Source organism: Strix aluco, chromosome 5 (genome assembly GCF_031877795.1).
Source record: "Strix aluco isolate bStrAlu1 chromosome 5, bStrAlu1.hap1, whole genome shotgun sequence".
Lineage (NCBI taxonomy): Eukaryota > Metazoa > Chordata > Aves > Strigiformes > Strigidae > Strix > Strix aluco.
Genome location: NC_133935.1, coordinates 86,782,964 through 86,809,809, shown reverse-complemented (window position 1 = coordinate 86,809,809; position 26,846 = coordinate 86,782,964). Strand labels below are relative to the sequence as shown.

At 40.3% G+C, this 26,846-nt stretch overlaps 1 protein-coding gene across 8 annotated transcripts in view; it reads right to left on the bottom strand.

Annotated features, from left to right (window-relative positions):
• Positions 1-26,846, bottom strand: part of EXOC4 (exocyst complex component 4) — a 421,385-nt gene that overhangs the window by 266,343 nt on the left and 128,196 nt on the right. The window contains exons 10-11 of one of the 8 annotated variants that reach the window (XR_012623679.1): positions 7,610-7,787; positions 6,090-6,179 (exon numbers count right to left, since the gene is read on the bottom strand). The exons of the other annotated variants lie outside the window; for them this stretch is intronic. The gene's annotated coding sequence lies outside the window, so the exon portion shown is untranslated. Of the gene's footprint in view, positions 1-6,089; positions 6,180-7,609; positions 7,788-26,846 lie in introns of those variants that run through there. 8 annotated transcript variants of the gene reach the window in all.

Genomic DNA, 26,846 nt, shown 5'->3' with positions numbered 1-26,846 from the left:
CTGGCTATTACGAGTGTGGAAAGGTAAATATGGCAAGAGTACCTAAAAACACTTAAAATCCTTTTACATCAAGGCAGCTTAACCTTAAGGTATGGGGAAAACCGCAAGCAATTTTGGGCAGGATCTAAAACTAAATGAGTAGATGCATAGTTAAAACGCAAGTGATGAACATGGAAGGATTATTGCAAAGCTGGAGGGTACCATTATCACCAGCTGTCAGTGGAAAAATTTAAAAAGACAGTCCTAAAAACATGAAACGGCCACGCTATCCCCTTAATATCACAAGAACAACCCATATGGATCAGAAAAGTAACCTATGGAAGGCAGCAGGAGGCAGAGCAGCATGTTGGTAACAGAATGAAAAAAGACAGGTGTTTTGCTGATTAAGGATACTAATTAAACTCAGACACCAGAGTGAAAAGAGTAGGTGTATTTTACTGGGGATAACTAAATGGTGTAACAGAGTAATACAGAAAACACGCAGTAAGAAAAGGCAGAATAGTGCACTTAAATAGGAAAATACAGGGTAATGCATCAAATCATTACTACATGAGAGAGAGAACAGTGATTAAGGAAGACCCATCCCCACTTGCACCCGTTCCCATCACCCAGCCCTGCAGGCGCTGGGCAGCCCCGGTTACAGCGAGGATTTGTTGAGCCTTTCCCGGGGAGTGGGAGGTCCCACGCGGTGTGTCCACCCGTAGCTGAGGCAGCCAGAGTCGCTGTGAGCGGGTCCGGCCTTAATATACCAAAAATCAGCCACCCAGAATAACTGGCACCTTTGTTTTGAGCGGAAAATATCTGGCTTGACTCTCGCATTAGATTCCCCCAGAGCCTGGCCAGGGCTCAAGGAGGAAGCCAAGGGAGTTTCCCCGCTTATCTAATTTTTTTATGGGCAAGGCCACACATGTGGTCCCAAGGCCGGACAACTGGCTCCATGGCCTTGTTAACTTGCCCACACATAAAGATACATTCAGGATAGACATATTTTATGACATCTAAGCTACATCTTTCATTAATGAGCATACATGCTTCGTTAATGATCACATGCTAAGTTAGCAGCTTCAGCTCGGGGCCTGTTGTGCAGGCCTCAATACTTCAACACTTTAGCACTTCTTACAGCAGCATGGCTGGTTTGTTATAACCCAGCACAATACCTGCTAGCACAATGGTTATCAGTTATAAACTATACAGGATTCATCTATAGGTCAACCCTGGCTTGGGCCTGTTGTCCAAGCCTTAGCACTTCAACAAGAGACATCTACAGGTCTCCCTATCTAGAGCAGATCTATGAGCACTAGAAAACATAGTTGACTGGAGAAAAGTAGCCCCAAATTGTATCCTTTGACTCTGTTTTTTAAAGATTAGGGGTCACACTAGCCAAAACTACACAGTGCTCACCCGCTTTTTACACCACCGGACAGCCCATGTATAAGCTAGATCTGAGCCCAGAGCAGTGAGAAGGGCCTCAAACCTAGGAGGAACCCATCCTACAGGCATAGAACATTTTATTTACCTACAGGTGGTGGGTTGGCCAAAAGCGTTCAAAAGATGTGATGAACCAGCACTTGTGTATTTGCTTATTGATATCTGGAGAGGCAAGTACCAGCACGGGAGTGTTTGAACATTACTCCCTCTTTACTCAACACTCTGCCAATAAGAATTAGCATTGTAAGCCCAGTAAAACGTAACAAGGGTGTATATTTACTCCATCACCTTGCTATTGAGCTAAGTATTCCTACAATTAACTGTGATGCAGCTACATGGCTTTACATCATCCAAAGCAGTAACACAAGTGCTTGAAAACAAGAAAAAAAAGAGATATCAAATGTACATCTATACACACATACATGATATTATGTATTATATTTTATAGAAACCCTCCTTAGCAAAATAGACTTAGAGAAATCATTCATAGAATGTATTTTCCTTGCTGCTTCATCATTCAAAACAGTAAATGTTATTCGCCGCATCATTATTTCTGAACCATGAAGACACATTTAAACCGGTTAGCAGTGTTACTTTTAAAAACATCCAAACTGCTTTAATTTCATCTGCTCATAGAAACTGAATCAAAACAAAAATTATTATGTCTTTTGGAGACAAGAAAGCGTATGGAGCCCACCTCACCCCCACTAATGAGGTGTTGGAAACACTTGTTCCTGGATTACTGACATGCTCATTAAATCAATTTGTTTATTTTTTTTCTTCTTCTAGTAATTACTGTAACAACAGTAAGTCACATAAAGCTTCAGTCTTTACCACTGCAATCTTATCTCGCTGCTGTACTTCTTTTGCTTTATCTCTTGGGCAAATTCAGTGATTGAAAATCAGCTTGACTACAGGTGGTAGAAAACCAGAAAGAGTCACCATATGGAGATCCATATGCTTTGGCGCTATATCAGCATGTGACAGAATACTGGGATAAGATCGCAGAAAACCGAGGGACGCTGCATCACTTCTTTCTCCGACTGACCTCAAGTATTTAAATTTTAATCCCTTGCTACAGAAGGCATTCAAAGTACTGCACAAGACATCAAGTGTAGAGGAGCCAATTTTTCCTCTTTCACTAATGTGGTATCTCTGGAGTTGGGCAGAGAGTGACAGAGCCAAACCACGGAGGATTTTAATAGCTGTTAGTGGTAGGCACTTACACAGTCCCTTTGCAACAATACTACACAGATACCAGCTCCCAAACCTTGGGTTCGCTGCTGTGAACAGTCACTATAAAGCCACCACAACTCAGGAAACGGGTCCAACTTTGCAAGCTCCCACCTCGCTCTTACGTGTTGGCTCACAGAAGAATATGACTACGTGGAAGAGTTAGCACAGGGCTTGTACAAAGATCCTGCACAAAGATTTGTGCCTAGCTGTAATACAACACATTGAAACTCAAAATAGGAACTAAATTTGCTTGCTTGGGCTTAACACATCAATGGTTTTCATGCATCTCACTTTAATCTCAAATAGGCATTTAAGAGGAACCTTTTTCACAGCTAAAGAAAACTTTCAGACAAAGCTGGGCTTCAGATCCCCTCGCTTTTATCACTGGTACAAGGCAGAATAAGAAAGCACAGAATGAAGCACAAGATTTATCCCCCTAATAACCTAAATCGGATCTCCATGTTCTTTCATACCGCTAAACGCAAAGATAACTAAAACATGCTCCTCCAGAAAAATAAACTGGGAAGATAACAGAGCATTTTTTAAAGACTTCAACCCAGCGGATCAATATCCTGTTGCTTAAGAAAAGGAATGTAAAAAAGACGGGGCTTTAATTTCCATTTCAAGAACGGGGTTCAACATCACCTACCATTCAGCAACAGCTAAAGTGCTTTTTAATTTTGTCCTTGTGCCAAAGCATTCAGAGAACAACAACCAAAAGGACAAAGCCAAAGTTCAAAGATTCAAGACACAAAGCAGAGCTGAAGCTCTTGTACAGATGGGACACCGAGCTGTAACCTCATTTAATTTGTTGCAAGGAGATGTATTCAGAAATTCCTGTTAATGGCAAAGAAAAAAAGAAAAATGAAACAGGCACTCAGAAATCAAGATGTTGGAATCAGAGAATTTAGGGAAATGGCTTTCACACAACGGGGTAATGAGTGTTTGGCGGAAATCACTAAGATAGGTCATTGTGCCAAAAAGCTTTTTGCACGAAATCCATTTAGGCACACGTTGAAAGGATTACAGAGACTGGGGTGAAAGAAGAGAAAACAAAAAGACACTGTTTTTTCAGGTCACTCAAGATTTAAGAAATTGCCACTGGTCCTGAAATGAATTGAATAGTTGGTATCATCCTATATTCTTACCTGACCACAGACATGAGTTTATACTCAGCTTTTCCCCAAGTACCATATTTGGGGCAACAGAGTAGAAACAAGGAAGAAAAGCATATCATAGCTGCTGACTTTTCCTACATGGCTGCTTTTAGTAGTTTTATATGAAATAGCTCCTAGATTACTGATGGGTAGTATCATTTGATTCTTTCAAGGGAGGAATACCAAAAATAGGTCACAATCCTACTGAGTCTTTTGGGAAAGGTTTCAAAGGGAATTCAAGAAATTGTGTGCTGAGCCAGGGGAGTCCTTTTGCATCCATTCACTGCCTGTCAGAGCAGATATAGCCAGGGATCTTCCTCTGGCAGTGGAGGCTGCATTACAAGGTGGCACTGGACTATCCCCCTCCTCCTCCCTCTGCTACTAACCTGGGGTACAGGTTAATCCTTGCCTGGGAAACTTGGACCCTAGATGAATGGCAAAATGCTGGACCAAGAGAGGGGAACACTGCAAGGTGGAACAAATAGAGAAAACAGTCTCCCTTCAGTTCAATCCTCTTCCCCTGTTCAGCAAAAAGCCTACAAGGGAAGACACAGAAGGCAAAAGCCTTTAAAAAGAAAAATTGAATAAACAAAAGTCAGAGAAAGAAAGCAGAAACTGTCCATAACTGCATGGTAATTGAGCCTAAAATGAAGGATTCTGTACCCAACAAAATATGGAAGCAGTTTAACCCATGCAGAGATGCTGTGGGTTTTGCACAATCCACTGTGAATTCTGGACAAGACACTTAGAGGATGTGGATCAGGACGTATCTGAGAAAGCTAAAAGAGTCAGGCTACACAATACAGCCTTTGGTACTACACGTAAATGAAGGACAAGCCTTCTCTGCTCCTTCTTGTATTATTCTGTAAAATTGACTTAACATTCAGACGCTTTACACGAGGCTTATGCTGACTAATTAGGAGTACTTCTGTAATACTTCAGAAGTCCTTATATAAGGATAATATTTAAGAGGAAAATGTCCTGTTAACTTTCAGTTTTTGTTAACTTGTAAAGCTGAAAATGGTGTAGAGACAAGACGGATAGTTAGCATAATATATGGGAACTTGGAGACTGAATGAGCTTAAGAAGAGATGAGAAAAACAGAGCATAACCAGGAGGATGAAAATACATAACTAAATTGTGCCTCTGTAAAGGAGATTGTACCATTTTTGCAAAAAGCCTTGGGAATTTTTGGTAATAAACACAACTTCAACTCAGCAACTAAAAAAAGTGGTTATAAAAATAAAGCTGTTCTTAAACTTACAATGTTCCTTCAACAGTTTCCTTAGGGAGAAGAGATGTAATTGTGTATAAACAGCTGAAATTACTCTTGTTTGTAAATTGTGTCACTGCTTTTCATTTCCCCTGTGTGGTAGTTCTAGGAAAATCTCAGCAACAATTCACTGATAAATAATATGTCCCAAACCTGGCATTTTTTCCACCACAAGTGAGTATCATAAGGAAAAGGTAATGTTGGCTTTGTTTGCGCTTTTTGTCTATAAGCATGATATATCTTACAAAAAAGAAGTGTAACAGAATGCCACTTCTTTATGACTTAGAAGCCAGAAAACTTATATATGGATTCTGGGTTCAATTAAGGCTTAGACAAACAGGTACCGAGACGTTATTTATCCTCAAAGAACAATCTTCCTTTAGGAGCAGCTATTTCCATACAACTACAGCTCTGTAAATCCTCACATGATAGATATAAAATACATGCTGAGAAAAGGAAACACTATACATTCGTCCTTAGGTGATCCCTCTGTGCTCAGAGCTACACTCATTTTTATGCCTTCCAGTCTCCACTACAGCCTTAAAACTGCTGGTCACCAGCTGATAAACCCAAACCTAAGCTGATTTTGGAACCAGACATGAACTTTGTAGCTATAACCTGCCTTTATATCTGCTGAGCTCCAATATGAAGTTGTCACCTGCAGATGCTGCTATGGCCATTTGGAATCACAGAATCACAGAATTGTCTAGGTTGGAAAATATAGTCCTGAATTATAAAGTCCACTTGGTTTTGTAAGTAGGTTCTGCGATTCTCCTTCACTGGGGATCTTGAGACCAAAGGCTTTCCATGCCACCAGAGGCTTCGGAGGATAAAGCAGGCTCTGCCACCCCTGTACACTTTGTATTCCATTTAGCCCAACTCTGCATTAAGCACCGCAAGTTTCCAAGCACAAGGTCTCCCTCCATCATCCCCTTTCTCATGCTTTTCCAGCTGCCCAATGCTGCTAAGGCAGAGCTTCAATTCATCTGCTTCTTCAGATGGAAGAATTCAGAGGCAGGAGATGCTGAACACCGACAAATCCCATCCCAGGTAGTACAATATTCGAATGTGATTTTGAATATATCCTACAAACAGACAAAAAAAAAAAAAAAAAAAAAAAGAAAAGCACAGGAGGAAACAAGGGACTGAGCTTATTCCTAAAGAGTGGTGTCTTTGACAAGTGACTACGTCAGCACTGGAAGCAAGACACCAGGGTAAAGAAGCCACCAGGGCTTTCTGGTTTAAGGACTCCAATTAAATCCAGGACTCACTAATGAAGACTGCATGCAGGAATTACTTGTTTCCAACACATGTGCTCTCGTAATTTGTTGTTTTCGTTAAGATGGAGCCTGCATTTTCTTCTTTCTTTATTTTCACATTGTCTTGTGAGGGTATAGCTAGGAAATCAGACCACAGGCCAGGTGGGCTCTTGGGAAGAGAACAGTGCCCTGGCAGGACCCTGGTGCCAGAAGCAAGATGTTAACCTTTAACCAGGTCTGATGACAGCTAAAGAGGATGGAAGCACCTTCTAGCTGCCATCATAACTGGTTAAAGGTTAACTGTAACTCTTCCCGACGGAGCAGATCTGCCACTGACAAATACCGCATGACAGCCTTTTTTCTTCATTTTAACAAGGCTTGCATGGTCTGTCATTAATTAAGTCTAATGCCAGTGAAGTCTACGGCAGTACTGACTCAATTATAACACTAAAAATTGGGCAAGAACTCTTGAGAAAGCACTACGTGCAGAAGCTGAGGGAGGAACTGGGGAAAATATGCCTTTGTAACTCAGCAAGGCTTTGTCCAACTCCCTTCAGCTACAAAGAGCCTGGTCTTTAGTGCAGAAAATGCATTACAAACTCCTTTGCCCAAAGTTTATTCCATCAACAAGTCTGAAATGCGTGCACCTACATGTATCTTTGTTATATAAACCTAGCATAAATACACTTTTCTCAGTGTGGAGAAATGTATGGGTTGACATAGGCATTTTGTGCCTGGCTAGCTTCATTCTGTTATTTCTGACTCCTGTTATGGTACTGAGCACCAGTGATGGTTAACTGCAGTTTCAGCTAATTACTAATAGATTACCACAATGCTCCTTGCACTGGACTGGAACATCTTGTGCCAGTTGGGGAAAAGCAAATTATTCTTTAAAGGACATGTGATGGGCACACAAGTAGGCAAGTGCCTCCTCTGAATTCAGTAGGGCACTTAATAATTTGATGAATAACAGCAGTCATAAGATTTCATGATAACACTCTGCACTTATGCTTGTAATCTACAAAAAAGAAAAAACATTTTCTTTTTTTTTTTTATTCTATATGTTATTATGTCCAAGGGCATTCACTGGCTATCACAGGTAAGGGGTTATATTTGATCTGTACACACGAAGAGCCACACACAACTTTGGACAAAGAAATACAAAGCATGGGCTGTGTTTCTGTGAGCACGTGCATGGCTGGAGGCATCAGTGTTGGGTTCCAGAGCCAGGATCCTCCCTGTGGTTCTGCACCCACCTGAGCACCACTTGTGCTTCCGAAATCACATGCCGTCGTTGTTCCTGTCAAAACATCCTTTCTGCTGAACTGTGGAAGCTTTTTTCTTTCCTCTGAGCCCACAGAAGTAACAATGGGAAGGCTGGACTGGAAACACAAAAGCTTTCCCTTGGACCTTCAGAGCAAAGGGTTAATCACCCTGAAACAAATTCACGTATAATCCACAGTTTGTACATGGAACTGGACTGCTTTTTTGGGTCAAAACCAGTACAAGACTTGAGGGAAGTGAGCAAGCTGGCGATGCACGTAGAGAGCACAGGGAAAAGAGAAGAAATAGAGGCAATAATCAAGAAAAACCCAGCTTAATGATGCAGTGAAGATTTATCTCAGGGATAAAAAAGACAGTGCTCTGGCACATGGTTCTCTGCACTAAACACAGTTCATACTCCCTCTCTCCTCAATGATTCCCCACCTTCCCAATCTTCACAGTCTTAAATACCAATTCTTAAACACTTTGTCTCATTATCATTGAGGGCCTAAGTCGTTAGTATGAACGATGCTTCAGCCTAAAACCAGGTTTCTGCTCCAGTCCTGACAGCATGTGTGTTAAACAAAAATAGGGAATATGTGCACATGTTAATGCAATTCGATAGCATGAGGATACAAACCAGCAGAGAAAACAGTTATGAGCCCTTGATTAAGGCCTGCATTAAACTATTAGGCCCCATCAAAAACCCCGCTGATGAGCAGCTATTTGGCCACACACAGAGCTGTGATTTCCATCCACTTTAATAATCAGGGAGTTCAGATTTACCGTTAATGTGACATTGATGAACAGGAATGACGCTAATGTGACATTGATGAACCGGAATGACAGTTCAAGCTTGATTAAAATTAGCCACAGCTCTTCAGCACAGGACAAACCAGAAGGGCTTGACATATAACTTGCAGCTCAGTATTTCCGAAGTAAAAAGAAAGAAGAGGGTGAGGCAAAGGACAACGTGGGGGGAAAGCAGCAGAGGGCTGCAGAAGAAAACCAACAAAAGGTGTTCTCCAATTAAATCCAGGGCCCTTCAACAAGGCTTATCATCTTAAAGCTTCCTCCCACTGCTCAATTCATCCATTTTTGATTTGTCCGCATGCTCCTACAAAAACTAAATCATTCCACGTATCCTCTTTTTAAATCTGCTTTCCAGAAGCACAAGAAAATTCTCCCCAGCTTGGTCCTGCCTGCCAGATGTTGCTTTCCCTCCATTTTCTACCCGTTCTCCTGCCCACACTCCACCTAGAAGGCATCATGAAGCCTTCTATCCATGTGAGGGTCTCTCACCTCATAACACATGTTGCTATTTGTGCAAATCCCTAAACTAACAGGCAAAAGAGTCTGAGTTAAAATGTTAACATAGAAGGCAGAAGGTGGGCACCCGCCTCATAGTCACATTTATAGCTCCTAGGGACTTCACTGGGCACCAACACTCAGCTTTAGTAACCCAAGACTGAAAGTACAAGGCATGAAAACTTATCAGAAGCTCCAAAGCAAGCCAGCACTAGATCTGGAAACAGGACAGAGCAGTTCTCCTTGAGAATTAGAAAAATAAATTTATGAAATTAAATAAGCCAACCCCACCCCTTCAAAACCAGATTTCTAATAGTAAACCCTGTTTCTAAAGGGAAACACATACTGGCTCACCAAAACTGGCTGAGGATGTCCACAGGAATGCTGAAGAAAAATGTAAGGAATATATCAAAACACAGAACTGCTCAGGCCTGGATTCTGTTCACTAAAACATTTCCATAAACTTTAAATTTATACTCATATACTCTCGTCATAAAGTTCATCTCCACAAACACCAACCCTGTCCACAGTGAAGTTCTGCGAATGCTGCAGCTACTTATTCACAGGATAATAGTCTTGTTAAAAACCCTGGGCTAACATCTCAGAACATATAGCATTTATACAGCAGTCAAAAGCAATCTCCCAGATTTTGTTTCCAGCTGTGAATTAGTTGAAACGGCCCTAACCTTCTGTAGTTACATTACTTGTGCCTTTTATAAACAAAATATTCTTTCATTCATGATATAATTTCCTAGATTATCCATTATTAAAATTCCCCTCTCAAAAATGAATTTACATCTGAATTATCTCATTACTTCTGAACAAGCCAATTATTGCCTCTAGTGAACAAAATAATTAGACTTGTGCTCACTGCATTCGCGATCTTCTTCAGCACTCCCAGTGTAACCGCGGTCCCCGAACACAGAAGTACAGAACGCAAAAGATACAAACATATAGACCAAGTGCATATAGGACAAGTAAATGGAGCAGCTTTTTTCTCCTGAATATTGCTTACCAAATTAATAGGTTAATTTTTTGTATATATACACTCACATATTGAGTGCACAATGCAAACCAGAAATTTAAACTTGACTCATCAGTCAGGACTGATAGCAGCAAAGAACTTAATCTGATTTGTTTCTCCACAAGCAGAGTCAGAAGGCTTCTCTCTCCCTTGACCTTTTGTCTGTGCTATACTGTGTTATCACAAATATCCTAAAACACTGCCTGAAGATGGTAAATGTTTCCTAGAGGTTGGTGACAGGATTCATTTGTAGTGAACTAGATTTTAAACTATAATAGAGAACACAGAATTTGCAACATTTAAAAGTTTCCTCTAATATCCCAATACCTTCTCTTTCCATGAATGGCTGGCACTGTCAGCAAGCCTTTAAATATCTATTTTCACTACAGCATTAAAACAAATATTTTTGCATAGGATTGTTATTTCCAGGCTTTGCACCGCAATGAAATACAACTGCAGCTTTCCCTTGCTAAAATATCCTTTCCAAATTCAGAATCAGATCTTAAGCTCGTGGAAGCTTGTTAAATGAAGCTACTGAACATAGCATCTGCCTGCCTGGGTACTGGTGAAGCTCCAACCCTAGGACTCAGATGCTTTGCCCACACTGAAGGTTGGTCAGAGGTACCAGGGGTAAGGGGGTTACCCATACGCACCCTCGAGTACTTACCCCAAAGTCCAACGCAGAGCCAGCATCAGCTGGAAACAGAAACAATCCTCAAGCCCAAATCCAATGTTTCACCAGAGCAATCAACTTTCCCACTCTGACAAAAGTTTTGAGTTTGGATCTTTTTCAGCTCTTTGACACATAGATATAAAATATTATTTAGAAAGAAGATAATTCTTTATGTATTTTGATTTTTTTACAAGTCTTCATGCTTTCAGAATTCCTACACTCTCTGGACCTTTAAAAAATGGAGAATGCCATGGTACCCTCAACACAAAACAACCCATCAACATGGGGGTCACTTAACCTCTTTCCATTTTTTTTTTTCTATTATTAGCCTTGAAAACCTCTCAATAAGCCCCTGAATTTTACTGTTTGAAAATCAGTTGACACCCCAACTATGAAATACGATCGCTCTATCACTCTGATTACTTTCTTACATTCCTTCCCCTACACACGTCAGCTCTAGCATGCTTTTAACAGCTCATACATCACAAACCTGTAGGGTCAGAGGCTAATGCTTCATAATATGTGAAAACAGGGTTTCCCAGCTGCTTTCAGGTGATATAAATCACCGATCTCAAGCTCTAGTGGTTCTTGCAAGAGCCGTTACTAAAAGCAGGCCAGAATGGATGTGGGGTGAGCAGAGTCAAAGTGGCAATTAGTGATATACATATTTATGGTCCCAGTTCATCTGAAATCCCTGGGACAGAAATGAATCTGTTTTACAATCTGTGGCACACACAACAGAGTTGTTTCTTTGCACTGAGTAATGTCAATGGAAAAAAAAATCAGAGCTTCCCAGCAAGGTCCCTCCTGTATTCATTGCCATAAGAGTGTATACTTCTGAACACACCCTTTGACAAGCTTGAACCTATGTAAACAATATGTCTTTTAATACCAATTTGACTCCAACACTGGACTCCGCAAGTCCTTCTTGACAAAGGAGCTGAAGTGGAACTAAGCAACATCTTTGTACTTGTCACAGCAAATGACATAACAATAAAATGGAAGCAGGTACTTAAACAGCAAAGCAGGTGGAGAAAAACATCACTAAGTGCCGTTATACCCTCAACGTTATGGAGAGGTGAGCAAGGTGAACCAAAAGGCAAATATTCAAAGGTGGATGGAACAAGACTTTACCAATGGACAGCTTGATATTCTTTTGAATTTACTGCAAGATAAAACATAGCAGACCTTGTGCATTTTCTTTTTTTTAAAAAGAGAAGTTGAGGGGAGAGTACTTACAGGTAATAAAGAACTGGAAGTCAAAATGACAGGTACGCAGTTATTTTCTAGATCTGCAAAATTTTTCTGGTTTAAACACAGTGCCTACACTGCTGCAGTAACAACAGTGCAGTGATTTAGAAACTCCACTTTCAACCGACCATCAGTGGGAGATGAACTCAAAGCAGAGAACTTCCACAGGTTGCAGAACTCATCTGGAAACAGTCGGAATGAGTCTGTGCTAAGCTCTCTGTTATCAGCACTTGATGACTAACCAGTGCCTTAATTTAAGGAATATTAGTACTGCTAGGATGGTCCAATTAACTATGGTCACCCCTTTTTTCCATCTGTAAAACAGGGATAACACCACCTTGGCTTTGCAAATCTCTGTGATGAACTTCACTGAAAATTATCATCTATCCTAATTCATAGGATAGATAATCGAGTATCAAAAGCAAAAGTACAGATGACTGTGAGAAGGTCCAGTTTATCTGAACTGGGCTGAGCCTTGGGTTACCAGGATGAGATACCTCCTAAATGGGCAAGAACAGAAGTGGTAGAGAAATACATGACAGGACTTGCCATGAAAACGTGTCCACTGCTCATCTAAATACTGGGAGAGAAGTATAAAACATCTGTACCTCCCATTTGAAGAAGTGTCCTTCTCCCAGATGAGGACAAGAGGAACCAACTTTAATGCTTCATTCCCCTGTAAGTGACCCTGAAGGAGTAAGATGAGAGATGCTGGAGGAGCCTGGCTCACAATGTCATTAATTATTTGCAAAGCCTTTCTGCCAGCTGTCAGAATGAATACACAGCTTTAACCTCAAGAATTTCTGAAGCAAAAGGATTCATATTTATCTTTTGTATATAAGTTAACAAGCAGAGAAAATCAGATACCTCACATCTGCTTCTGGGGCCTCTTAGATAGTTCAATGATTCCCTGCATTAGATACAGCAGGAATTTCTCCTGCCACTAAGCATTAACAGAACAGTAGACAACATACTGGAGTATAATAAAAACAATGCAAGCCTCATTTATCAGCTGGATGAGAAGCTGTCAAGGCAATCAGGTGAGTAAGATGACCCATCAAGAAAGTCTGAGAAACAGAAGATGGAGAGGTTTGGGGGTTTTGCCCTTCAGTTAGAAATGATGCATGGCTCAAGCTACAGTACAGGTGATTGTAAGTGAATTGGAAGGAAAGCTTTACCTCTCCGTCCTTCCCCCTCTCCCCAGCGCTATCTATGTGGAGTGTTTGACAGGACTTTGTGGTCTTACTTTCTGCCAAGCGAGGTTTGAACTTCTCTCATTCACTTCTGCAGTGGCCCTGCCCTTCTCTATCCGATGCAAGCTATACCGCACATGCAGTCTAACGTATTATGTTTCTCAGTATTTTTTTTTTTTAAATTAATGAGCTATTTCAAATGGAAGATGAAAAGCAAAGTCTCCTTTTCTTTTTGGAAGGGCGATCCAATAACACTGACAGCACCAGATGGCTGTCTCCTTAGAAAGCCAGACAAAGCAAATGCATCCATAAATGACCAGAATGTCAGATGTAGGCATCAAATAGAAAAGGTCCAAGCAAATACATACAGCTATTGCTTCTCAGAAACCAGGAACATTTGCTAGTCCTGTCAAAGAACAGATTTATTTTTTTTTTTCCTCTCCAATACCCTGAAATTTCTGAGCAGAGCCGAAAACACTGAGGTGTCTTGGTCTCACCAGGGAAATAATTTTCCACAGCTGATTTGATCTGTGAAAACATTAACCTAACAGCAGCAGCTGCGCTCAAAAAGCAAAGGACTTCTCTGAAATAGCACAGCACCGATCGTCTCGCAGGCCAGTTCAGTCAGAAAGGCTACAAAACCCACACGGCTGTTAATTCCATGTGTGGAGAAAAGCAAAGATCATGGTCAACCAGTGAATCAAAGTGTCGGTTCTGGGGTATCTACTGGGAGCAGAAAACAGCACGGTCAAAACACATGCAGTTTTCTCCCCACCACCTACATGGATAAGGTTATTTTTAAATGCTTCAGTTAAGGTGCTCCTGACAGCTGTGTTCAGAGTGCAGCACTAGATGAAATAACTACAGACAAAGACTGGAGCCTCCATCGCTGCTATCTAAACCATCTCTGCCCTGTGGCTTTGTTTGGTGTGAATATATATATTTTCCTGATATGTTTTCCTGAATAATCCTTAACAGCAATATCCAACCAATTTAGTTCAAAACCACCTTGTCGGAAGAAATCTGGTTCTGCCTGTGTCTAAGGTCACTTCTTTGAGCAGAACAGATCCCAGAAGATGTGAAAGGCTTCACAGCGCTTGTGCTTCATGACCAACCAGCTCTGCAGACAACTTGATTCCACACCAACCCAGCCCCAGCAGTCACCTCTTCTCCTCTCTTGCCCTAAAATACCTATTTCTTTCCTGTCCTCACTTCTCTCCTGTGAGTGCTGACAAAAACTTAAGTAAATGCATATTTACGCATTTTATATCAAACTTGTTAATTAAGTAAAAGAGCCATAAAATTATCCTCCATTTTTAGCTAATGTCTACAGAAAGCAAGGCTGATGCAATTCTGTTTGTTGAAGCACTCCAGCCTCCTAATTCTATCAGTACCCCCCAATCCCCAATGACTTTCAGGTCCTCAAAAAATTTAGCCAAGATGGAGAGACCTCCAGGACATGAAGTTGCTGGAAGTTTCATAAAAGACTGGCAGGTGGAGGCAAGAGACCTCAGATGAATATCCCAGTTGAAGGAAAAACTCGTGACTCATGTCCTTCTCCTTACCAAGAGGCAAGGCAGGGTATTTCTGTTGACCACTGCTAAAGACAATTATTTTACTCTAAGCTGGTGCTCCCGTGATTGTAATGAGTTTCATCACTTCAAGCATCACACATCTTTCAGTTAATTCAAAAACTCTTGGTTGTATCCAGTATATCACTTAAGAAGACACCTCTCTTCAGTATCTTAGGAGCGTACACCCTGCTTCCCTCTACAATCCTCAGTCTCACGTATTTGAATTGATGCATATACATTAGAAATTCAGGTGAAAATTATTCAAGTCTTTACTTTTGCTTTACTGCTCAGTGAATTTACTCAGTGAAATTCAGAGACTGTACCTACATGTCTTAAAAAATCAGGCACAACAACTGGAAGAAAGCTGTTTTTTCCCCTCATTTCTACAGCAACCGAGGGCTCAGCCTAACCTCAACATCATAGTGTAAGAAGTCTTTTGTGACACTTCTGATACACTGAGGAAAAATGGAAGAATTTTAAAGTAAAATAGGTCAGTTGAGTGACTTTGAAAGTCAGGTTCCACTCTTCAAAAAGACAAAAAGACATAAAGTATGTATCCAAAATTTTCAGGACTCATTTGCTTTCTCCAAGTGATGATTTTCACAGCCTTGGAAAGAAGTTCTCAACCAGGGACTGGCTGATCAAAAAAGAAAGGAAAAAAAAGGTGACAGAAAATAACTCTGTGCTAATGGTAACGATTAAAGCTAAACTGCATTTTCTCCTAATGTACGATGTTCTTTGAAGACATTTCCCTTTGCTCTCAATGTGCTACCTGTTGTGCTGCTTTACATTTCTCCCGTGGCCGTCCATCTGTTCTGCTGATCAACCTCAAGAGACCAACTTTCCTGGCCGCTCTCCCAAAGACAGCGACACTACAAGTCACCCAGCCAAGGAGCCAAGCGGGACTAAGTGGTGATAATGGGAGCACATGGCTCCAGCGCTGCTTCTGGTTGGCATCAGGGGAATCAAAAACACAGGGGACTAAATTAAACATCAGAGAGGCTGCGTCCCATCCCCCTACCCCCATATTCTAGACAACGGCCTTTGTCAAAAAGATACTTTTCCACCTGATATCAGAGTAAAGGAAAAATACCACCCTACAACCGGTTAAAAGAAATCTTACTATATGGTATTTTTAATCCTTAACACTCAGCAGCTTGTCTTGCTATTAAAATAGGTATTTATACTCTTTTGAAACGAACGTCTTTGCAGGCAGTCATTAAAAAAGGTCTAGTCTGTATGACACCGTAATTGTGTTACAACAGTTTATTCCCATCTGCTTATTTAACTTGCATTAAAGGAAAAAGAAAGCCTTTCTAAATTAATGTCTTCTGCCTGTATTCAGTGCTAGTTATGTTTTTATTTATTCACACTACCATTTGAATATACAAAGATTATAAGTTCACTTAAGTTCTGTCCAACCATGGCCAAGTTTCCTCAGAAGTTATCAATCACTCTTGAAGCAGTCTTCAACCAGTGGCCAAAAAAAAAAAAAAAAAAAAAAAAAAATCTATCTAAATCCATTTACCCTATTTTTGTTCACACCAAGAGGTACTGAATAATGAAAAGAACAGCACTAAGAAATTAATGAATGTCTGTATTAATATTCAGAAAATGAAGAAATTACAAACAGCATCTGAAAGTGCTACTTTTACATTACGGATAGCTGTAACCACCAAGATGATGCTCTTAAGAACATTCAGAAATGCATCTTGCCAGTGACACGAGTGAGGAAATAAAGTAAACCAGAATCTAGTGATGTGCAGTAATCTGAAAACAATTAAAAATGAATAGGCAACTTAATAGAAGGTTAACATTAAGGCTACTTAAGGTTAGCTATAACAGAAGCATCTTTTAAAACCGAATCACAGAATCATCTCGGTTGGAAAAGACCTTGAAGATCCTCCAGTCCAACCATTAACCTCACCCTGACCGTTCCCAACTCCACCAGATCCCTCAGCGCTGGGTGAACCCGACTCTTCAACCCCTCCAGGGATGGGGACTCCCCCCCTGCCCTGGGCAGCCCATTCCAACGCCTAACAACCAAATGGACTGGCATTTAGTCCTGTCAACTTCCCAAACAAGCTAAAGGAAAATAGATGATGTGAGAAGATGACATCTCATTTGCCCAAATCTCTAGAGGAACTGGCTGTTTTCTGACATGCTGTCTCTCCATGCAACATGACTGATATGGTACTTGAAATATGAAAAATATTTTCAGTATCAAGGTCTACACTGAGAAATATTTATGCAAAACTTGGCAAAGCTTTAACAGTCCTGTTCTTTGGTAAACTCTGATTCCTCCTGATGTCACCTACAAATACCGTCATTGGTTTGGTCACTTAGCCGTGCTGAACCAGCTCAACTAAGAGAAAATGAAACTATTCCTATTCCTTCTGAACACCAACACAACCTCCTATTAACTCCCAATCTGTTTCATCTGGGCAAACCTGCCAAAAGCCATGGTGTTGTACAGGTATCATTGACAGCGGAAGCAGAAAGCAAAGGGCTTCCAGGACTTTGGGTAACAGGATTGCTCCTGCTTGTTTCCCCAGCAGCACCGGGATGACAAATGTTAAAAAGTTCTGCTTGTACGAAGTCACCTGCCATCCCAGAAAATCATAGCATAGCTTCAGTATCAATAGCAGAGTCTGCAGCTGAATAAACTGTGCCAGCAACTAACTGAAGGTTCAAGCAAGATCAACACAGCATCGTTCTCCTACTCAGGATGCAGAAGACTGGAGTTAACCAGCTGGTATTAACCGAGGAGGGCGTGCAGGGAGGGCTAATACCTATGAGGCAAAGCAAAAGTCTCTCAGCTGACTTTATATTATGCTAATATACGTTCTTCCAAATATTGCTAGTTAGAAAAATAAAAAAAGGAAAATAAAAGAAAAGCTTAGTAACAAATACAGTAAGCAAGACCATACTGGAAAACACTTTGAAAGTCAAGCACCGCAATTTTCTCTAGGTAAATCTTTCAGATTAATCCCCTGCAGTGCTCTCCATGGGAACACCAGCAGCTGGACACTGACTGCACTGTATATGGCTATTTTCCAATTTTAAAAATTCCATGCTTCTAAGAAGAAAGGGGAAAAAGTGAAGTTAAAACACTTCCCTCCTTTGGTTCTCTGCAGAAGCACAATCGGAAAGCATTAAGTGGGTTAAACACATTAGATAACTGTAATAATCTGCACTCTGAGTGCAGAGTAATGGAGTCTTGCATCAAGGCCTGGAATTAACCTGCTTAATTTCACTGGTTTTACAACCCCCATCCCCTTTCTGCTTTGTAACTGCGTCATTAACTTCCTATATAGACAATCCAACCTATCGCTCCAACTTACCACTTCTTCATCAGAATGTATTATAATTTGCTTATCCACTGCCATTTGCATCAACTTCCTATTAAAATGGAGAAAAAGAGGTTTCAATCTTCTTTCCCCACATTTAATTCAATTGTATGGCATTACTTAGTTTTAATGACTCTTCTCGGTGCATAAGACATGGTTTATCCTTGTTTTAGACTAATTCAAAAGTTCCAACACCCAGTAATGGAAAAAGGACTGAAAAAAGAAAAAACAAAGCATTTTCTGTACTGTGAATAAGGTGTCTATGGTTGTATCCCCAAAAGACAACTGATTTCCTACAGTCTGAGAAATAACTGGCAGGTGCATCATCCAGCACATAAAACCAACAGCTCTTTGCTCAGAACATTTCCAACGTAACCTACCAGAACAGTGAAAAAAATGAAATCAGCTGGGACTAATGTGGATTTCATTTACTCCAGTGGATAAGGAGGGATATTCTTTCATATACTCCTGTGACTTAATAATATGTGATTTCCTGGATCTATTAAATTTAGAGTCAACATTAAAAAAACCCCAACACAATCAATTGTGGTTTTCACCTAAAGCTGATTCTGCGTAGCCCTGGGAGATCAGCTTCGTGTTACTAAACCGGCTAACAAAGAAAGCCTGGTACTGTCTTCTAGTAGTGAAAAGGCAGTAAACCAAGTGTCTCCTGGATAAATTAAACTAAACCTTCAGATCTCTTTTAAGGTAACGGGGATTTTGATAGTCTAGCATACAATCAGGAAACACTAAAACCTAAAAGAAATTTTCAACTAAAATCTCCAACTTCTCTTTTCTTTGGTCTTCTACTAGAGGATTCACAGTGCTCTCAGAATCCCTCTAGCTAAACTAAATATTTAACAAAGCAAGGTGTGTAATTAAGGTTTTTCCAGCTTTGCATTCTGATTCTCTACTTAGAAGACAACAGAGAACCATATGTGCACCAGGTAGCTTAAAATTTTTAAAATCACATCAAGATCATACCCAGGCTGTATATGGAAGTTGTCACGCAAATCTTGAACGTGGGCTCCTCAACACTTCTTTCACCTGGTCCTCTGGATGAAATAAATCAGCTGAAAGTTGATTATTGAATGGGCATACCAAGTTCACTGAAGTCAGTAATTGCCTCGGTATGATGTTACCCATGGCCATCACGAGCAGACACTTCACATCCTGGTACGCAACACTTGGGTACTGTTAGCAAGCAAGTGATGAGGAGGACTGAGTTATATTAAAAATTAAAAATACACTATATTAAAGCATATCTCAGCGATATGGCTAAGGGAGCACGGTACCCCACAGCCCTTCACACGGCAGCACAACGTAACTAAAGATGATGTGTACAAAATAACTAAAGATGGGGCGTTCCCAACAGGCTATGTCCAGTTTTCACTTCCACGCAAGCCTGAGACTCGACCGAGTCCACGTGGCAGCCTGACAGCAACTTCTTGCTGTGATTTTTGTCTTTTTAAATGTATCAGTTAATCTAGACTCCCTGTGAAATACAAAATAAATAGTAGTTCTCTTACCATTTCCTAGGCTTCTCGGGACTGTGCAAAAGCACTGCTTTCTGCACTCTTCTAACCATGAAATTGTAAAGCTTTGTCACTAATGCAGGTAACCATTACTATATCAAAAAGGGTCCAAAATAGATAAGTTTGTGTAGAATCATCATGAGAACAGCATAAGAACAGCACGCGTCTTAGAAGTACTTCAAGGAGACCATTGTTTAGTGGAAATACCTAAGAGAAAAAATAGACTTACATGATAAATAACTCTGTCCTAGAAGAGGTGGTGTAGCAACCAGGCCCAAGTAGAAGATATTTATGAGAGTTTGGTCTAAAGAAGGGCAACATGGAAACTGGACTTAAAGGAAGAGTTCTTACATAAGTGCCAAGACTAGTAATAGGAATGGAAGATAAGAGTATTAAACCAGGAGAACCTAATATTCAAACTAACATTTTTTTAATCACTTCTGCCTGAGAAGAATGTGTATAAACTCTGTGACAAAGTAAAAGAAGAGATGGCACCTTGGGAAAGATGTTGAAGACCTACCACACTCCCCAACTTCTTCAATCTCCTTGAGCAGACCAGGCAGGATTGTCTCTATCTGTTACAAAGTCCTTCACTTCAATGCCTTGCTGCATATATGGACCAAACTCTATCCAGGACAGCATATATAATTTTAAACAGGCAAGCAGTCAACCACCAACTATGCTACAACTACATGTATTAACAGAATCTAACTGCCTGTCTTAGATGTTTAGACTACTTAAAAGTCATTCTTTAACATAACACCAAGTTTTCTGTGCAAGGAGTCTGGTTTTCCAAAGCAGTAAAAGCAATTCAGAGACCTGGCAACCCTCCGTCTACTTTTTGTGGCTTCTTTTGACTGGGAAGAGGGCCTCTGCTCTTCTAGCTCCCAAACGAGAGATGCTGTATTTTTTCCTGCCTCGAGCAGATGTATCTCTGTATTTCAGATCTCTATCCCTACTCAACAGGAGAAAATAAAATTATTCTCCCCTTTTTTCTTTGTAGTTGTAGCACCTGAAATAGGATAAGCGCCTTTTGTCATACAAAGGTAAAGGCCAAGCTACAGCGGGCGACTCTTTGTTAAATTCCTAAATTGGATCCTCTAGTTACAAAAATGGTCTTAAAAATAAAGCCTTTAGCTACAGAAATGATTCTTACCTGCTGGATACCAAATGAAACTAAGGTGCACAGATGGCACAGCACCATTTACACATAGCCCAGTATCTCCGGCTACCCCTGCCCCAAACTCCACGTGTCAGTGCAAACACAAAGCTGCTTGGTCTGAAGCTGAATAGTTCAGACACGCAAACGTATGAACTGGTCATTATTTCTGGATGAAAAATGTAGGCTCCGAAAAAAGATCAAGTAACTGATGATTATTAATAAGAAAGAACATAGAGCATTTAACTATAGCACCAACCGAGATAAGCCCTAGAGCAATTCTATAAACTTTTATAAATGAAATGAGTTCCTAAAACAACAAGAAGGAAAAAAAGCTATAAATATTTTCAGTAAAAAACACCTCTGGCTTTTATCTTTAATACACTATTCTATATTCCAAACAGGTTCTAAGAGAATTCACCGGTAGTAAGGCACTATATAATTACAGACACAATATAACAGTAGAGATAAGTGCTCAATCTGGTATGGTTAATGTAATAACGCCAAACTGGTCTATTGAAACTAAAAATTATAGCCTGACATCTGTGTTTGTAAGAGTAATGCAACTGGGTATTCAGACACAGCGCACCTCCTTATCGCACCTCTAAATAAACATTTGACTTCCCTCGGTTATCAAGTAAGCTGACAAAGTAAGGAAAGGCCTTTTGTTGGGTTTTTTTCCCCCCCAGATACATGAAATACCCAACAGAGCACTGAACTCATCAATTAGGGATAACAGACATGTATTAACACCACCAGAATTGTCAGATATTTACATGGAAATATATCTCACAATACATCGTCTCCTCTTTATATACACACGCGCCAGCTATTATCACTAATAGAGTCCTAAGCACTTCTCTTCCAGGGAACTAATTAGAAAGCAAAAGGTTGCAAGAAATACATTGGTATCCAGGTTCTGAGGTGAAGGTTGCATTTAGAAATATCTAATGGTTGATTTAAATCAGAGAGGGGAATAATATAAGAAGTCATTGTTGGTGAATTATTTAATTTTTGCTTTCTGTAACATAATGCTTCACTTACAAATTAGCTCATAAGAATAAAAAATAAAGATAGAAGTAATGCAAGGAATGAGACAGTCTGTTATTTTCCAAGGTTGCTTCCCATACAATGTGCAATAGCTTCACAAGCTAATATAGGTGTTGGAGGATTTTTTCTCCCTCTTCCCCTCTCACCTCAATACCAATAAATCTCACAATCAAGAAATTTCTCTTTTGCATATAAACACCGATCCTCCCAAAAGCCTGCTTTAGGTACTTTAATATTAAGAACACAGACATAAACCCAAGCTTCAGGCACAATTTCACATTCAGTACAGAGACTCCTGATTAGCTTTCTCAAGGCACGCTCTATTATAAGCACAATTTCAGCACACCTAAAGCCTTCTGGAAGATGTTTCAGACGAGGCACTTTCCGCAGATGCTAGGTCCAGCTTTACCGTGTTAACAGGACCACGTGCTCAACGCGGGGACACCCCAACGACCCAAGGACACAGCGCAGTTCTTGGCTGGGACGTTTAGAGCACAAGACTGAGCACTGCCTTTTCTAACTCAATCTTGCACACTCATTTTTCCAGCTGTAAAATTCCCCATTTACCCAATATTTTAACAGCGTGGATTTTACAAATGCTAGTTTTACCCAAATATGTCTCTGGTTTAGGACTCTGCAAGTTCACCAAGAAACTGCCTGGTCCTCTTCAGCTGAAATACTGAACACACTTATAAAGTAGGGACGTTTCAAGACGAAGTGCATTTTGATTGTTTTTTGCATAGTCATTATTTTTAAAATGTAGTAACACCCTTCTGGGTATGCGCACCACAAAAACTATTTAACAGCATGGCTCCTGAACTCTTAAAGACTTTCAATTTTGCCTGCTTGTGGTGCAAATAACTTTTAGCCAACTATAGATAAATTCTCACATTTCCACAGTAGCTAAAAAGGCACAAAAACTTATTTGCCATGGCTGGCACCTGACCTCAGGCATCATGCTATCATATAACCACACACCGGGCATATGCTTCTTTCTTACTTAACCTGGGGTCGTGCCAAATTGGCATCTTACCTTGCTGAGGGAAGAGCGCTGAGTGTAATATAAACCAATTATTACTGGAATTATAGCTTTTCCACATAATATCAACATATCTCCCATTATGAAAGAAATACATAGTTAGAGTCTAGGGAAGAGGCCATTTGAAATCACTTACATATTCATTAATCAGACAAAGAAAGTGCCATTTGTTACATTTGTTCACACATTTCTAGATGCCATTGAGGTACAGTGAATACAGTGCTTATGCAAGGGATCTCATCCAATAACTACTGATGACAATTAAGTCAAACACAACCACATGATCAGTGCAATTAAAATTCCCAAAGAGGAGCACAGATGCACTCTAAGCCCCCAAGCACTTAGAATATTTTTGATATTATGTAAAAGAACCCAGCTACTGAGCATCAAGTCTTTGCTATTATACTATTAAGTAATTATAATGAAATATGAAAACATTAATGAGATCTTCAGCGCATATTTGCTGTACCCAATATTTAGAGGAAAAAGAATCAGTCTGGCTTTCTCCAGCAAACTTGGAACAACCTCCGTCAAGCAGCTGCAGAAGTTTTATATGGAGAAAACACATAGAAAAATCTGGTTTCAACAACTTCTCCGCCTTTGTGGTGACTGCATGGCTCAAAAGACTGGCAACAGAAGCGTGAAAATTTGGGAAAACTTATATACAGAGCACAAATTTAAATTCAGACCTCGGTGTGTACACGCATGTGAGGAACTGCAAACGCCACTTTGAACGTGGAGCTTGGTTACCCTCCCTGTCTTCTTTTCTTTATGAACTTAGATACAAACGTGGCATATTAGTAACTATAAAGGATGACCAATCTTTTGTGTATAATCAAATGACAAATTCTTGGGAAGCTTCACATGCACACTCCTCTCCCAAAACGAGCCAATTAATCCGATCCTGATTGCCACTGGAGAAGCAAAACCCAAGGATCCTGTGACAGTATTAGGCATTTGCTGAAACCATGAATCCACTGATGAAAAGGGACCAGTTGTCATAAGCAAAAAGGGGTCTCAATTTTAGGAGGAGACTGGGTAGGAACTGGAGGGAGGAAGTATCCACAGAAGAGAAGCCACATCAACGCAGCAGTTCTGGGATTCCTAAAAGTCCTAACACTCCAAAATGCTCCAGGAAACTGAGAAATGTCTCTCATTTTGCCTAAAAGCATGGTTTTTAGTGGCAGTTAACTTGAAAAGAATAGTCTTTGAACCCCTCCGAAGCACCTATCCTCCTGCTTCAATTCACCCATATCCTTACAGAAGCAGCTTGCAAGCTGAGCTCACTCAGGAATCTACAACTCCAGCAAAAGGACAGGCAAAGCTACTGGCAAATTTATAGGGTTCAGAAATAACCTTTGAGGGCTGGGACCTCACAGTGCTTCACCTTTGTATAAGAAAATGGCCTCGCTCTGGACGTGTCCCAAAGAAAGAGCTGGCACAGCTGACCACGAGGGTCTTCCCATGGAGCCTGCACACATCACATAATTATTATCCATCCAGAGAGATACTTGGGTACGGTTTGAGAGGAAGGTACAGTTTTCTCAGCACTAGGTTGTCCATTCAATCATTTTTCCATTAAGGCATCCAAGTTCAGGGCTTTCAGGTCAGTTAAATTGGACTAACCACCAAAACAAGCTCCTATTAAAGATGAATCCAACATGCACACCACATCCTTCTAAGACTTCTTCATCTGATGGACCTTGTAATAGAATTAAAACAATGAGACTCCTCTCCTGTACTCCAGAAATGTCACCACCTCCTTCCTCTATTCACTTGAAAGAACATGGGCACAACAGGGAAGACAGGAAGCAGAATTTCTTCACTCCAATCCAAAAGCAATGAGGTTCATTTGCATTTGGTGCACTGGCCAGATCCTTACAGGAGATACTGGCCTTGATCTGATGAGCTGCTATGAAAAGAAAAAGAACAAACAACAGAAGTGAAATGGGGAGGGTACCAGAGGCCAGATTTTGAGCCAATCAACAGCAGAACAGGAACATTGCTACACGAGTTACAGGTGCCAGGTCTCTGCAATGTACCGTGTACAAGCAGCAGCCAACCTGCCATCCCAAACTGTTCACTGCGATACACGCAGGCAGCCACGTGCTCCTGAATGGACAATTCCATTCAAGCTCCAAAATCGACAAAAAGTCAGAAGAGTAGAGATTTAAAAGCCCATTGACAGGAGGATTCAAAGCTCTGGTGCTTCTCATAGGCATTCCCTTTCTCTGTCTTCAGCCTCCATAAAAATACCCTTTTCCCTATCCATGTACTCACATTATTACTGGATGCAAAACCTTCTTCTATGGTACTCTCCTTACCTGAAAAATACCCTTATTTCTGTCTTCTGATAATAAAATATTTTAATACCATACATAATATATTAAGAAAAAACTTCAACAATTTATGCACTTAGCCCAAAGAGCCCTTCAGAAACTGTTAGCCTTTTGTATGTTCAGAACTCTGAATCACATCACTTCACTGATTAAAGTTACATCTTTATTCTAGAGAAGAGAATCACCTTCTCAACACACATTTATCTCTTTAGAAAAGGCAGGGTATAACGGATAAACAAAAGCTGTTGCCATTTTTATTTGCAATAAATATCATACAGAAACAGATACACAGGCTAGCGACACCACACCTTCAATTCATGTGTTGGACAAAATGAATAGCAGCTAACATAAAACCAAACATGTAATATTTTAATCCTTTAATTAGGTAAGAATTACTTTCTTCCCAACAGTTCTTCCTTATTAGGAAAAACTCAAGACATCTACAGATCCTCCAACTGTTATTCAAGCTCTAAGCCACGAAAGTCTTTCAAGCATCTGGCGTGTTTTATGCTCCGTGGCAGTTTCGTTAGCTTTGAATTGAATGATTTATTACCATATAACCTAAGCCTCTGATGAGATTATGCTGCCAATTTGTGCCTTCTTTGCGAAGAGAGGTCTCCTCCAACTCAGGCTTTGGATTGAACGTGGTGAATCTCAATTAAAGGGTGACCTTTACAAGACAAGGGAAATGTTAATTCATGCTCACCTAAATGGCTTTAACCCTACTTGAAAGCAGGGCTTTCGAAAGCTGCCCACTACTCTGTCACTGTAAAGTTGCATTTCAACATTATCAAGATAAAAAACTCTTCAGTGTAAAAAAAAATGTATATATCCATCCGTCAAAGCCAAAGGAGAAAATCCAAATGCTAATATATCTGTCTCTGGTGCATTTTTTATGCTACTCGAAAAACAATGGATTCGCATTTTTAAGGGACTTCAAATACAGATTAGAGGCATTAGAATGACAGGGCCAGAGATTAAACACTTCTTTACCCACGGAACAGGTAGAAGACAAGGCAAGAGCAACAGCTACTGCCTCCACACTCACTCTTAAGGTATGTGTTGTAATTTGCCATACCCTGTGATATCTCACTGCGTTCTGGAGATATCTCAGCTTGAAGGGTATAAAATTTGCAGAAGAGGCAAGCAGGCAGTGCAGTCTCCACAGACAATTCTGTTTGACTTTTTTTTTTAGTTAGGATTACCTACTGAATCAAATAGGAGAAATAAAAGCAACGTTTCAGCAATGTATTTATGGTATTGCTAATTAAGTTAGTGAAAACAAAGAAATTACAGACAGGTAAACAAGAATTTGTCCCACATAAAAAATGGATCTGGACAAACTTCAATATGAAAAGTAGTAAGAACTTGCTGAAAAATCCAAACATCAGCAAGATTTTGACATAAAACATAAGCACCTAAGGGCATTTTAGGTCTCAACACTATTTAACAGGTCAGATTAAAAAAAAATACATATAATGCCATCATAGCAATTAATCATCCTAGAAAATATATATATTGTAGAAATCTCTTTCAAAAAGTATGTATCCTCTTGGAGGATACCTACTGCAGTTTTGGCTAATCTGCTTTCAAGCAGATTACTGTGTTCAGTTTTGGGCCCCTCACTCCAAAAAGGCCATTGAATGACTCGAGCGTGTCCAGAGAAGGGCAACGGAGCTGGTGCAGGGTCTGGAGCACAGGTGTGATGGGGAGCGGCTGAGGGAACTGGGGGGGT